The sequence below is a fragment of the Schistocerca americana genome, chromosome 2, assembly GCF_021461395.2.
Source record: "Schistocerca americana isolate TAMUIC-IGC-003095 chromosome 2, iqSchAmer2.1, whole genome shotgun sequence".
Taxonomy (NCBI): Eukaryota; Metazoa; Arthropoda; class Insecta; order Orthoptera; family Acrididae; genus Schistocerca; species Schistocerca americana.
In genome coordinates, this window is record NC_060120.1 from 450,362,536 (window position 1) to 450,377,843 (window position 15,308).

Genomic DNA, 15,308 nt, shown 5'->3' on the forward strand with positions numbered 1-15,308 from the left:
TAATAACAGTACTAATGAAAAGTAAATAACAATCTTATTAAAAAACTAATTACATTAGTAATAAGAGTAAAATTATTATTATGTTTAATAACATATGGGATATGAAAGAACAACATCATAATATAAAATAATCATAAAATAATCATAATATAAAATCAATATAGAAGGGATCAAGATAATTTGCCAAACTCAAAATCAAACGTGGAACAGTAGTTTTCCCTGATGATCCATATATAGCTTATTACATGAAGCACTAGCTCATGAGGCAGGGAAGTAAGGAAAATCTATATCAGACCCAGATTGAATTAGAGCACCAAACAACCACCAATGTGGTTTCCATTCGTCTCCCCAAAACCACTATGATCAGCATAAGAAACACAACACACAAACATATAAAGCACAAAAACACACTAAACATAATTTTCCTGCTGAGAGTGTTGGTGTTGTTATGGTCTTCAGCCCAGAGACTGGTTTGATGCAGCTCTCCATGCAACTCTATCCTGTGCAAGGTTCTTCATCTCCCAGTACATACTGCAACCTACATCCTTCTGAATCTCTGCTGAGAGTATATATAATATACTGCTGAGAGTAAATTGTGATATAAGCAACATTCCTTCCCTTAAAATGAGATCATTGGAAAGCTCTTGGTTCAGAGCAATGATGAGCAAATACTCAGCACCTGTGGACCATATGGAATGCGACACCACCACAGACAGGCGCTGCTGGTGGTGGTGGTGGTGGTGGGGAGTGGGTTTCTTCCCAAATCAAATTGACAATTACTATGCAGAATCAAAATACAACCATTAAGTACATTTTGCACTTAACTATCTATCCACAGGCTATTTTACAATACTTTTGTACAAAATCATGGGGCATTTTTATTCAATAATCAGAATAGTTGTAAGGATAGAATGAAAGAAATGTAACAAGTAAACCAAAAACTTACTTTAGTGTTGACTTTCAACACTGACTGACTTGACCTCAGTGCCTGTTTCACCACACATGCCATCTGGATTCTTCCCCCAGACACCCGTTTCTCGGAACTCCACAGGTGGGAACTAGCACTACAACACGTTCTTGGTTCTCGCCACCCACCTGGACTTAATTTATGTTAATTTCTTCCATCTCAACAATTCTTCACTGTAACTACTCTTTGCTTCACTCTGTTTTAGTTTTCTACACCTTTCATTGTCTTTCCCATCTATTTTTCAATGTCCCCTCCCACCTCTGTTACATACAATACACTTAGCATTTTTCACCGTCCCTTCCCACTTTTGTTACATACAATGCTCTTAGCTTTTCATTCTTATTAACCCATGCATGATGTTTAAGCAGTAATCTCTGCCTGCATATCCTGTCTTCCACTTTTAAGCTTTCAGGTTTTCAAATCTCGCCCGACGCAGTCCCCAACAATCAGTCTTTCCTTCTCATCCCATACAATAAGCCTCCCCTGACCCACAGTTCTGTGTTACTTTCCTGAAATCTACCGCTTTTCTTAGACCTCTCCACGCTTTTTCCTTCACCCCTCTTCCTTCCCCTTCAACCTTTCTGCCTGAAGGACGAGTCACTGGCTCCAAAAGCTTGCCAATTACAACCGCCTTATGTGCGTGTCCTGCCGCTGCTTCCTGTGTGAGTAGATTTTTTTTTATCTATCCCATTAAATAATTTGGTCAGAAAACTGCACTGATATGACTACTGTCACACGTGAGTATAGCTATTAACCTGTCATATCAGTGTAGTAGGAATGTGATAGCCAAGTCACTACTCTGATTTAGCATTCTAAAGGTATAGCAGTGGTTGCTTATTTTGCTCAGAATTTTGTTTCTACATACATTCTACTCCAGTGTTTTATCTAGCCACAGAACTAAAGAAGATTGTGCCACTCACATATTCAATAGCTTGATTTTTACTTTACAAAACAGCATCATAGCACCACAAAATTCTGCTGTAATATGTATTTATTTCCTGACAACCAGTTTCGCCCAAGAGATCATCTTCAAGTCACTGATTACCATTACACCGTGTTAAAAAAGTTCTTTGGGATCAAATATAAAATTATCATCATTGTCACTTATAATGTATCTATTTACTTACAGATTTTTCAAATCGACAGACCACTGCAGTGGTCAGCATACTGTTGACCAAAGTTGCATCATAACAAAACAGGTCCTTCATGAATAAATATGCTTAACAGCAGCTTTTGGCAATTCCATAATGCAGTTTTTTACAAGCACATTGAAGCTGAATGGCTCTGTTTACAGGAAATATTAATTTTTGATTGATGTTAGTTCCATAGTGTGTTGTATAGTTCTTTCACAGGCAGAATATCACACAAGCTATTGTATCCATATTAAGGAGGAGGCTGTTATCAAAAAACATCTACAATATACTTTCACTGTTCTCAAATTGGTTGTCCTCATCTGCTGTGTAGAAATAATACAGGTATTGTTAATGGTAGAATTTCTGGGAGACCACTAATAAGAGGAATAAAGAGGAGTTTGGTCTAGGGTTGAGACCTGTGGGACTACTGAGCTGATTAATATTATATCTGAATGAGTTGTTTTCCATTATGTATTGTTATTTGTATCAACTGTCCCCTGTTTAATACACACGAGTGAAATAATTGCAGATTTCGCTTATATCACAAGCACCCGGAACCCTCAAGAGCAAAGAGTGGTTGACCAAATCAGAATTTATTAATCTTTTTGACAAATGGCACTCTCCTTTTAATGTCAGCTTCTACTGTGGAATCCCTAATTTGGACAGTAGTTGTTGTTGTCGTCTTCAGTCCTGAGACTGGTTTGATGCAGCTCTCCATGCTACTCTATCCTGTGCAAGCTTCTTCATCTCCCAGTACATACAGCAACCTTCATCCTTCTGAATCTGCTTAGTGTATTCATCTCTTGGCCTCCCTCTACGGTTTTTACCCTCCACGCTGCCCTCCAATGCTAAATTTGTGATCCCTTGATGCCTCAGAACATGTCCCACTAACCGGTTCCTTCCTTTTGTCAAGTTGTGCCACAAACTACTCTTCTCCCCAATTCTATTCAATACTTCATCATTAGTTATGTGATCTACCCATCTAGTCTTCAGTATTCTTCTGTAGCACCACATTTCGAAAGCTTCTATTCTCTTCTTGTCCAAACTATTTATCGTCCATGTTTCCCTTCCATACATGGCTACACTCCGTACAAATACTTTCAGAAATGACTTCCTGACACTTAAATCTATACTCGATGTTAACAAATTTCTCTTCGTCAGAAACGATTTCCTTGCCATCGCCAGTCTATATTTTATATCTTCTCTACTTCGACCATCATGAGTTATTTTGCTCCCCAAATAGCAAAACTCCGCTACTACTTTAAGTGTCTCATTTCCTAATCTAATTCCCTCAGCATCCCCCGACTTAATTTGACAAAAATTCCATTATCCTCGTTTTGCTTTTGTTGATGTCTATCTTATATGCTCCTTTCAAGACACTGTCCATTCCGTTCAGCTACTCTTCCAGGTCCTTTGCTGTCTCTGACAGAATTACGATGTCATCGGTGAACCTCAAAGTTTTTATTTCTTCTCCATGGATTTTAATACCTACTCCAAATTCTTCTTTTGTTTCCTTTACTGCTTGCTCAATATACACATGGAATAACATTGGGGAGAGGCTACAACCCTGTCTCACTCCCTTCCCAACCACTGCTTCCCTTTCATGTCCCTCGACCCTTATAACTGCCACCTGGTTTCTATACAAATTGTAAATAGCCTTTCGCTCCCTGTATTTTACCCCTTACACCTTTAAAATTTGAAAGAGAGTATTCCAGTCAACATTGTCAAAAGCTTTCTCTAAGTCTACAAATGCTAGAAACATAGGTTTGCCTTTCCTTAATCTTTCCTCTAAGATAAGTCGTAAGATCAGTATTGCCTCACATGTTGCAACATTTGTATGGAATCCAAACTGATCTTTCCTGAGGTCGGCTTCTACCAGTTTTTCCATTCATTTGTAAAGAATTCGCGTAAGTATTTTGCAGCTGTGACTTATTAAACTGATAGTTTTGTAATTTTCAAATCTGTCAGCACCCGATTTCTTTGGGATTGGAATTATTATATTCTTCTTTAAGTATGAGTGTATTTAGCCTGTCTCGTACATCTGGCTTACCAGATGGTAGAGTTTTGTCAGAACTGGCTCTCGCAAGGCCGTCAGTAGTTCTAATGGAATGTTGTCTACTCCCGGGGCCTTGTTTCGAGTCAGGTCTTTCAGTGCTCTGTCAAACTCTTCACGCAGTATCATATCTCCCATTTCATCTTCATCTACATCCTCTTCCATTTCCATAATATTGTCCTCAAGTACATCGCCCTTGTATAGACCCTCTATATACTCCTTCCATCTTTCTGCTTTCCCTTCTTTGCCTAGAACTGGGTTTCCATCTGAGTTCTTGATATTCATACAAGTGGTTCTCTTTTCTCCAAAGGTCTCTCTAATTTCACTGTAGGCAGTTTCTATCTTACCCCTCGTGAGATAAACCTCTATATCCTTACATTTGTCCTCTAGCCATCCCTGCTTAGCCATTTTGCACTTCCTGTCGATCTCATTTTTGAGACATTTGTATTCTTTTTTGCCTCCTTCATTTACTGCATTTTTATATTTTCTCCTTTCATCAATTAAATTCAATATTTCTTCCATTACCCAAGTATTTCTACTAGCCCTCATTTTTTTACCTACTTGATCCTCTGCTGCCTTCACTACTTCATCCCTCAGAGCTACCCATTCTTCTTCTACTGTATTTCTTCCCCCCATTCCTGTCAATTGTTCCCTTATGCTCTCCCTAAAACTCTGTACAACCTCTGGTTTAGTCAGTTTATCCAGGTCCCATCTCCTTAAATTCCCACCTTTTTGTAGTTTCTTCAGTTTTAATCTACAGTTCATAACCAACAGATTGTGGAGAGTGTCCACATCTGCCCCTGGAAATGTCTTACAACTTAGAACCTGGTTCCTATATCTCTGTCTTACCATTATATAATCTATCTGATACCTTTTAGTATCTCCAGGTTCTTCCACATATACAACCTTCTTTTATGATTCTTGAACGAAGTGTTAACTATGATTAAGTTATGCTCTGTGCAAAATTCCACCAGACGGCTTCCTCTTTCATTTCTTACCCCCAATCCATATTCACCTACTGTATTTCCTTCTCTCCCTTTTCCTACTCTCAAATTCCAGTCACCCATGACTATTAAATTTTCGTTTCTCTTCACTACCTGAATAATTTCTTGTATCTCATCATACATTTCATCAATTTCTTCATCATCTGCAGAGCTAGTTGGCATATAAACTTGTACTACTTAGCCACAATTATGCGTTCACTATGCTGTTTGTAGTAGCTTACCCGCAATCCTATTTTTTTTATTCATTATTAAACCTACTTCTGCATTACCCCTATTTGATTTTCTATTTATAACCCTGTATACACCTGACGAAAAGTCTTGTTCCTCCTGCCACTGAACTTCACTAATTCCCACTATATCTAACTTTAACCTATCCATTTCCCTTTTTAAATTTTCTGACCTACCTGCCCGATTAAGGGATCTGACATTCCACATTCCGATGCGTAGAACGCCAGTTTTCTTTCTCCTGATAACAACATCCTCCTGAGTAATCCCCGCCCAGAGATCCGAATGGGGGACTATTTTACCTCCGGAATATTTTACCCAAAAGGACGCTACCATCATTTAACCATACAGTAAAGGTGCATGCCCTCGGGAAAAATTATGGCTGTAGTTTCCCCTTGCTTTCAGCCATTCGCAGTACCAGCACAGCATGGCCGTTTTGGTTAGAGTTACAAGGCCAGATCAGTCAATCATCCAGACTGTTGCTCCTGCAACTACTGAAAAGGCTGCTGCCTCTCTTCAGGAACCACATGATTGTCTGGCCTATCAACAGATACCCCCTTCGTTGTGGTTGCACCTTTGGTACAGACATCTGTATCGCTGGGGCACACAAGCCTCCCCACCAACGGCAAGGTCCATGGTTCATGGGGGGAAAAGATAATTAACTTATCTTAAACAATAAGACAATTATTGTATCTTAAGTAATATTTTTCCCCAAAATCAATTTCAAAATTAGCTCAAATTTTAAATAACATAATCAAACAGAATTTTTAAATTTAAACTGTAATGAATGAGAGTTACTGATACTTATTTTTGCAGGCTGTATGTATGAAAACTGAATTCTCATGACAAGTTCAGCATTAAATCTGTCTGATATTTATTTTTAGTCAACGTATGAGGGTTATCCAAGATTTAAAGACCATTTTTTCATTTGCAGTGGTATGAATGAAATTTTTCACTTGTCAGCAACACTAGCTTGTAGTGCAGGCTTCCCCCTCCACAATGGGCGGTTGCATGGCTTGGTAGTCTATTAGGTCTGGCTGAGCCTGCTGTTACAGAGGGATGCTTCACTGTCATCTTCTGACCATTTATGATTATGTGATTAGCTAGCTTTATGATAGGATGTGTTTGCTGAGTTCTTTAACAGTAGAAAGGAAGAAAGGGGAAGAAGGTGTTCAATTGATGACACATTGTTGGAGAAAACTGAAGCAAAACTTCACGAATACCACCATCCAGCAGTCCAGGACCTCACAATTTTGATTCCAGAAGTCAGTAAATCAAGAATCCAAACCATTTTAACAAAAAAATTGGGGTACAGAAATGTCTGCACTTGTTGAGTGCCAAAAATGTTGACAGAGGTTCGCAAGAAAAATCATGTGGAGAATGCTCAGAAATTTTTGAACCTTTTTGAAAGGAAAGGAGATGAGTTTTTGAATCTAAATCATTAGAGGTAACAAAATATGCCCAGAAAACACTCATCAATTGACGAGGATGGCCAGGAAGAGGTGTCAAGCTGGTTGTGAACTGCAGTAAGAGATTATTTATTTATTGACAAAGGGATCAAGGAACAAAATTTTCCACATTTTTAAAACAAAAAGGTCTTTAATTTGTGTACAAGCCTTGTACAAATTGAGAAGCCTGTTACCAACGAAAGTGGCAGACTAAAGAAGTGTCTGTCCGTGTGTGTGTGTGTGTGTGTGTGTGTGTGTGTGTGCTGCAGGTCACTGATCTTGGAGGAGGGAGGGGGCATCACTCCATTAGTCTTTTCCCCTCTTGCCCCTCTCCTCCCACTTCCTCTGTCCCCTCTGCCCTTGCCCCAAAGCCTCTGAATGCTGCTTCTGGCAGTCTTGTCCCCCTGCCTTTGCCCCCCCCCCCCAACTCCTCTCCACTCTACTCTCTCTCACCCATACCTTACTATCTCTCCTCGTTCCCCGCCCCACTCCAAGCTGCTGCTTTCTTTCAACACAATGGCTGCAGTCTGGTCAGAGTGGCCGGAGACATTGGTCATGTATGCATCAGCTTTGGCTGCCTGATGCCTGAGTGAATATTGTGTGTGTGTGTGTGTGTGTGTGTGTGTGTTTTCCTTTTTTCTGAAGAAGGCTTTGACCAAAGCTCAGTGAGTAACAGTCTTTTCATTATGCCTGTCTGCAACTCAATGTGTAATCTTCATGGTAGCAATCTATCCTACCCCATAACTGTTGACATTCCAACCTGGACTTCACATTATTCTATTGGGTTGGTCCCCAAGTTCGTAGAGTTTTTCCATAAGTTTAACAAATACAACACTTACACATAAGAGGGACTTGAGTCATCAATAATATATTCCCTTTCAATATTTACAACAATCTGCCAACATTTGAGTAACTTATCTATTCTGTGAATGTTGAAATCGTGTAGTTTTGAAGTGAAGAACTTGTCAAGTCATGTTCAGAGCACATTTTCATCTGCAAAAAAGTTCCTTGAACGTTGTTTGATACTGTGTGGAAAAGGTGAATATCTGAGGGTGCAGGATTTGGTGAATAAGATGGGTGCAAAATGACTTTCCAACCCAATTCCTGTAATGTGTGTTTTCTCAGTCCAGCAGAATGCTGGCAGACATTAGTGCGGAGCAGCATCACTTCATGCAGCCTTCCCTGGTTGTTGTTCTTGGATTGCGTCTGCATGGCATCTCAGTAGCTGACAACAAATGCTAGGAGTGATGGTTATACCACAGGCACAAACATTTCTGGCTTTCTCCGCTGCTGTCACCCCTCTAATGAACTCAAACAGAAGAATATGTTGGAAATGTTCCAATTTCTCTACTTTGTACTCCATTTTCTAGCATCTACAGCTCTACTCAGTATCTCCAAATGAAAATATGACAATATGTACACTCAAATAGCAACAGCGAACTACAAATAAAAAATGACAATTGATAAATTAAAAAAAAAAAAAACAGAATACCAACAAGCAAAACAAAAACGCTATTAACTTATTGCACCAATTTTTCACAAGGAAAAATAAAATAAAAAGAAATGTTTTAAATTAATGTTTCTATTCACTTCCTTTTTTGCTTACTACCTAAGCCAGCTGTCTGTGATATCACTATTTCTGATCAATATAATCATCATTGGTATCATCATCTCCATTTGTAAACCTACTGCCATTTCTTCTTCCCTGACAATCGTCCCATTGTATGTCCTCATCTGAGCCTTCCATAGCATTGGCTATGCAGCACTTTTTGGTTCCGGTCCTAACGTAATCCAGTCATGCACTTTAAAATACAAAATTTTGAAAAAAGTATTGTTTTTCATAAATCCTTCTATCAGATTCTAAAAGCGTGTTAAATTTTCCCATTAAATTTAATCCGAAACTAAGTCTAATTGACACAGTCATCCACTTAGCAGAAACTAAGATTCTAAGGTACTAAGGATATTGACCAATGATTTGGAAATTTATTCTACATCCCGATTTTTAACAAACACAAAAGTATTGTCTGCAAAACAGAGCTGATGAGAAGCTTGTATTTAATAGTAAATCATTCACATTGATCAGAAATAGGACTGGGCCTTAGAATAGAGCCTTGTGGGATGCACTGAGATATTATTTTCTAGTCTACTAATTTGCCCCATTGAAAGGAACACAAATCCTTTGCTTTCTGTTCCATATGTAAGTTTAAGGCATTATAGAGCACTGCCTCTAATGCCATACTTGTGAAGTTAGTAAATAAGCAAGGTATGGGATACAGAATCTAAAGCATTTCTGGGGTCATATAGAAGATTCCTTCAACCTTATCGTTCTTGCCTAATGATGTGCTCATTTTCTCAACAAAACTGTTTACTGCATCTATCGTGTTTTCCCCTGGTTGAAACCAAACTGATTGTCTAGGACAACAGAATACCATGCAATGAACCTTTAGATTTGGTTAACACTAACTTTCTCAGATATTTTAGATATGATAGGGAGAAATGAGATTCGATGCTTTGGTAACAGGTAATGTAAAATGTCTTCTTCTGATCGTGTGTTTCTAAACTGCTTGACTGACTTACATTAATAATGATTACTGTAATCACATTTTTGTGTCCAAATAAAGATTAAATACATGAACACCATGGAAGACCTTTCTGGAACAATACGTGTAAAGCCAGATCCAAAAAGGCAGCCATTCGGTAAAACTACTGCATACAAGTCCAACTATGAACTTTCATTCATTCTTTGTATTCCATATATCCCATCAAGATGGAGAACCTTCAACGATGTAGGATGAGCAAAGGTGTACCTTAACAAAAGACAAGCAAATCACAGAAACTTAAATCTTTATACTATATTAACAATAACTTAACCTTGTACTGCTTGAAGTTTTTTGTGATTATGCCAGCTAACTTTAACTGAGAATATTAGAAATAAAGCTAATACTTAGAAAAACTGCTATTTCCTCAGTAATATTTAATAATAGGATAATAGGGGACTGTTTATCTCTTTCCGGTAGCTAAGTCTTCAATGTATTACACTGTTATGTTTCAGAGGAAGTAACAATAATGCAAATTCCTAGTTGGAACAATACCTAAAATACAGGAATGGTAGCACTCACCTTTATCAGACTGTGTAAGGCATATAGACACATGTAACAGAACACAGTATTAACTAGCTTTTGAGTTCTAGCTCTTCTTCTGACAGAAAATAGACACACTGACACATACAACCCCACAGACAACAAAACACACACTACTACAGCCACACAAACTCCAATTATTAAGAGAGAAGTTGCCTGAGCTGATGGATGTGGGAAGGGAGGAGGGAAGAATGCACGAGGTAAGAAGTGGGTTTTAGGATGGCACGAAGCAGAGCGGGAAAGATGTGGGGGAGTGCTGGTAGGATGGGGAAGGAGTAGTGTGAACAATGACAGAAAAGAAAAGGGAAAAGGAAGGTGAGACAGTGGGAAATGGAGTAGCAGAGGTATATGCCGTGGAGAGAATTTCGATTTCCTTATTTCAGAAAAACTTGTGCTTAAAGAGAATATCGATGAAGATCATAGTTTGCCACAGTTTGCCAGTGGTTATTCAAGCAAGGAGACAGTTTGTTAGTTACCGTGCTAACAAAGAATGCTGCACAGTAATTACAGCATAGCTAATACATAACATGGCTGTGACTAGATTGTGGTAGGAGGTGGTGGATGGGTAGGTGGGTGTATATGGCAGGTCTTGCACCTGGCCCGTCCACAGGAAAATAACCCATGGGGCGCAAGACTGGAATAGGGCTGGACAAAAGTATTCTGCATGCTGGGTGGGTAGCAGAACACTACTCTGTGTGATGTGGCGTAGGATTTTGGGTAGGGTACCCCTCATCTCAGGGCCTGATGAGAGGTAGTCATAGCCCTAGTGAAATATGTGGTTGATTTTTCCTAGCGACTTCAAAGTCACTCCTATGGAACACACAAATATCCATAATCTCAAAACCAATCCAGACGTTATCATCTTTCCAATGGAAAAAGACTACACCCCTACGGTCATGACCTGAAGTGCCTGTGTGCTTAGGTCTCTGCCAACTTTCTGATGCCTCTGGATACAAATCATGCAAAGATGATCCCATTCCAGAAGTCCAATACACCTTCCAGCAACTCTTCAAGGCCTTAGGTCCATACCAAAACCTGACATTTGAATCCACCTTTTCCCCCCACACCAGCAACCCCCCCCCCCCCCCCCCAACACTTCTGCCTCCATTTTGACAGGAGTCACCAGTTACATGTCAAAAAGTCTCCTCCCAACAGCCTTGCCACCCTGGACACCACATCTAGGTGGAAGGCTGGAGCTGTCAAATACATTATTAACCTTACCAAACTATACTGACAGACAATGTCCTATTCAGCTCGTTCATGAAGTCCAAGCCTCCCATGCCATCTCCTTCTCTTACACCAGTACTCTTGCTAAGATCAACAACATCCTTTGCGAGAACAGACTACCTCTTATTGTGCCCAGATATGAGGCCCATCCTAGCCACATCGCCCAAAGTAATGTTCCGCCACCCACCCAACCTACAGAATATCCCTGCCCCATCCCTATTCCAAACCTGCACCCATGGTTCATTCCCTTGTGATGATCCAGGTGCAAGAACTGTCCCATACACCACGAACTGCCTATCTCCACAGCCATCAAAGGTGTATCCTACCCTACAAAAGACAGGACCACATGTGAAGGCAGCCATGTTACATTTCAGCTAAACTGCAATTAATGCATAGAATTCTATGTGAACAAGACAGGTAATCAGCTGTCTACTTGCATGAATGGCCACCACCATCTGACTTCCATGCAAGTAGAAATGACAATAACTTCACTATGTTTGGCATTTGTATACTCCCTCCCAGAACAACTTTCTTCGATCTACACAGGCGGAAACTGTCTGTCCAGCATATTCTGTGTTCTTATAATCTCCCTCGCCTAAACCTCTGCTATCCTGTTTCCCATTGCCTCACCTTACCTTTTCCCTTCTGTCACTGTCCACAACACTCCTTCCCCAACTAGATCATGTACTGTCTCCTCCCATCACTCTTAATTCCCCTCCCACAACCATATATATTCTCTCCCCCTCCCATTCTCTCTCTCTCTCTCTCTCTCTCTCTCTCTCTCTCTCTCTCTCTCTCTCTCTCTCTCTCTCTCCACCCCCATTTCTACCTTCCTCTACCCCCCCCCCCCCTTTGCTCCCTCCCCCTTTTCCTTTTTTCCACCTCTCTTATACACTCTCCCTCACCAGAATTCCTTTTGGCTTGTTGTGCAGACACTGAGCCATATGTCTTTCTTGCTCCTGCCTCACACTATCCTGCTACCCCTTCCTTACCTTGTACATCCTTCCCTAAACCCTCCCCACATCCATCTGCTAAGCAGCTGCACAGCCATGGTGGTGTGTGTCTGGATGTCTGTGGGAGAGAATGCATGTACTTTCTGCCAGATGAAGAGCTCAAAAGCCAGTTAATACTGTGTTCTATAAAGTGTGTATGCGTCACACATCAGTCAACAAAGGTGAGTGATTGCCTTTCAAATAAAATAGTTCAATAACTTTGCAAATACAGAGTTCCATTTACAATAGTCATCTAATCAAGCAGCTTCAAAATGAACACTTTTACTTGCTATATAGGTGACATAATTTTTTAGTCACTGCAGATAGGTTGCAAAAGTGACTAACGAGGTGTGCTTTTAGTTATCTTTCTATTTGGATATGATATGATACTCAATTTCTTGCTTTAGGTTACAACATTCAGAAAAGTTGGATAAGAATAGTAAGTCTTGACCTATCATTGTGACTATGAACACAAGACGTAAGTTGGGAACAGCCACGGATCAATAATGGCAAGATATCAGGTTGGAAATGGACATGATTCTTGTGCTTAGATGAACATAATGCTGTGTATGGTGTAGAGCACCTTATGGTAGGAAATGGCTCTTTTCTATATTGCTGTGAGATGGTGCAGGCAATGTGGTATAATAGCTAGAACAACAGTTGGTGTGTTGCAGGTTGGCAGGTCACACTTCACCATCAGCAATTATTTATTGTTTAGTATTTACCTTTTCTGGAATGTTACTGAAATATCTTATGTCTGTAATGTTGTATATTCTGGAATATTCGATGCTTATGCAAACACCAGCATTCTGAAATATCTAATGTTTGCGTAAATAGGTACTCTCCATCCAGGAATTCAGTTCTGTTCTGGCTTTGCAATGGTGTCAGTAATAAACATGCTTTTCATTCTAAGTGTTGTACTGCAGTAATGATTCTACCTTCAATCTGAACTTGGTTGCGACTTCAACATGGCACTAATAGAGATGCTGGGTATTCCAAAGTATCTACATCAACCTGACTCCAACTACGCAATGTAAACTGCCTGCACAGACAGAAACCATAATAGAAGCAGAAGTGGTTCCAAAGATCTTTATATTCAGGAGAGCAATAGATTCCAAAACAGCAGTAGGTCAGCTGCACTTCAGGACTCCATTAATGTTTTCAAATAAATTAGTCAGGACCTGACGAAAGGGCTGAAAGGATTTGACAACAGGTTGGTGACATGATGTGTGTGGCAAATGTGTACTTTTACTTCGAGGGCACAGCCAAGCAGTGGTTGAAGAACTATGAAGAGAAGCTCAATAACTCAGACAAATATAAGTCAGAATCAAAGAATACAGTTAGCAACACACAGCAGCAAGTCCGCATAGTGGGAAAATGAGTGAATGGTGCTCAATCTCATGGGGAAACAACAAAGTCATGCACAGTGTCACGAAAGAGGTATGACTGATTGCCTAACATGGTCCCTATGTCAGTTTGGGAAGACCACCACCACATTGCCTTTCTCATACATCTGACAGTGAGAGAGAGATACAGCATCTTATGGCAACCAGAGCTGTCAGACAGTGTAAGGAAGAAATAGTAGCCATGAATATTTACCACATAAGGCAGGAGACAATAGAGAATGTCACAGAAAAGATGTGCCAATCTTTGGCACCAATCTCCAGCACTAGTCAAACTTACCATGAAGTATGGGCTCTGCCAACTCAAACTTATGACACAACCATCAAATGACAACACAGGATCCAACCGATGTACAGACGGTGAACTCCTCTATCCAGTAAAACGCACCACAGAAAAATAGACATTTTGAGGATGGAGCACAACATGCCAGTATGTTTTCAGTGTGGATGCCATGGACAAATTGTAAACTACTGCAGAGAGAGAAGACGAGTGTTCAATGACTACTACGCTGCAAGACCATCACAACAATCGTACTCAGACCAGTCAACTGCTGATGATTATAGTTCACTTGTGGGATGAAGCCTATTATCTTAACCTGACAAGCTCACTCCCCATCATGCTGTAGCCATTCACCATCAACATACAGATGTACAAGCAGCTCACCTAGCTGACAAGTTCATGAAAACTAAGCATAGCAACCATTATGGAGGTGAGGTCACCACTGATGAAAATCCTCCATGAGTGTCTCTCATCAAGATGTCAGAAAATCTCACTGATGTCAACATTAACAGTCAATCTGTCTGGCTATTCACTATTCAATTCAGGCTTCTTTTTCTACAATATTGGATGCTTATTGTCATCAGTTAGAAAGATTATGTTCTGTGATACAAAAGCAACTGCACTGTGTTGTAAACAGACACTACACCCAGCCAATAAGAAAATGTATTGCAAGATTTACTATCAATGACAGAATGCAGCCTTTCAAATCTGTCATTTTAGGCAGATGTGGTCAAAATGTTATTCTTGATTACAGGCAGCACAAGCAGTCATGGACTGTGGAAGATCAGAGATCCAGACTGATGAACCTATTCCAAAAAGAACATGTAACAAAGACTTCTCTGAATGGTTGTTTGCCACTGAAGACATTGTTAACTCACGAGTTCCAGTCGTCAACCGTGATGCTCAGTTAAACTGCGGAGTGTCTGTCAATTGCAAAAAGCTATTCAGGATCACAAAAGAAATCTACATGCCTGCAAATATCAAATGCATTGTAAAAGGTCAAGGAGTATGTGGGCCATTAATTCTCATGAAAAGGCAAAACTCACCTCCAAACATGTGTTAGGGACAGCCGAAACAGTCCACGAAGGGCAGCAGCTTATTATCATTGGCAAAGAATAATGCTCTGCTACCAGAACAGACAACGCAAGGGAGAAAGCAACTGTCAAACTGCCAATAGGAGCTGGCCTGAATGAGGTACAACATTGGCAAGTAATAGCTGTCCTGCGTCAGTTTTCAAATGCTTTAAATTCATGAGTGAAGAAACAACACACCAAGCAGCCCATGACAAAACACCATATTAACAAGGGAGGTCACCTACCAATTAGACAATGCTCGTGGAGGGGTTACCAGCTAAGGAAGGGCAGAACATGCCGCAAGGTGACATCATTGCACTTTCAGAAAGTTTTTGGTATGCTTCTTTGGTCCTCATGAAGAAG

The 15,308-nt window shown here is 40.1% G+C and overlaps 1 protein-coding gene across 6 annotated transcripts in view; it reads right to left on the reverse strand.

Annotated features, from left to right (window-relative positions):
- Window positions 1-15,308, reverse strand: part of LOC124595634 — a 316,080-nt gene that overhangs the window by 69,097 nt on the left and 231,675 nt on the right. The gene's annotated exons all lie outside the window — the stretch shown is intronic.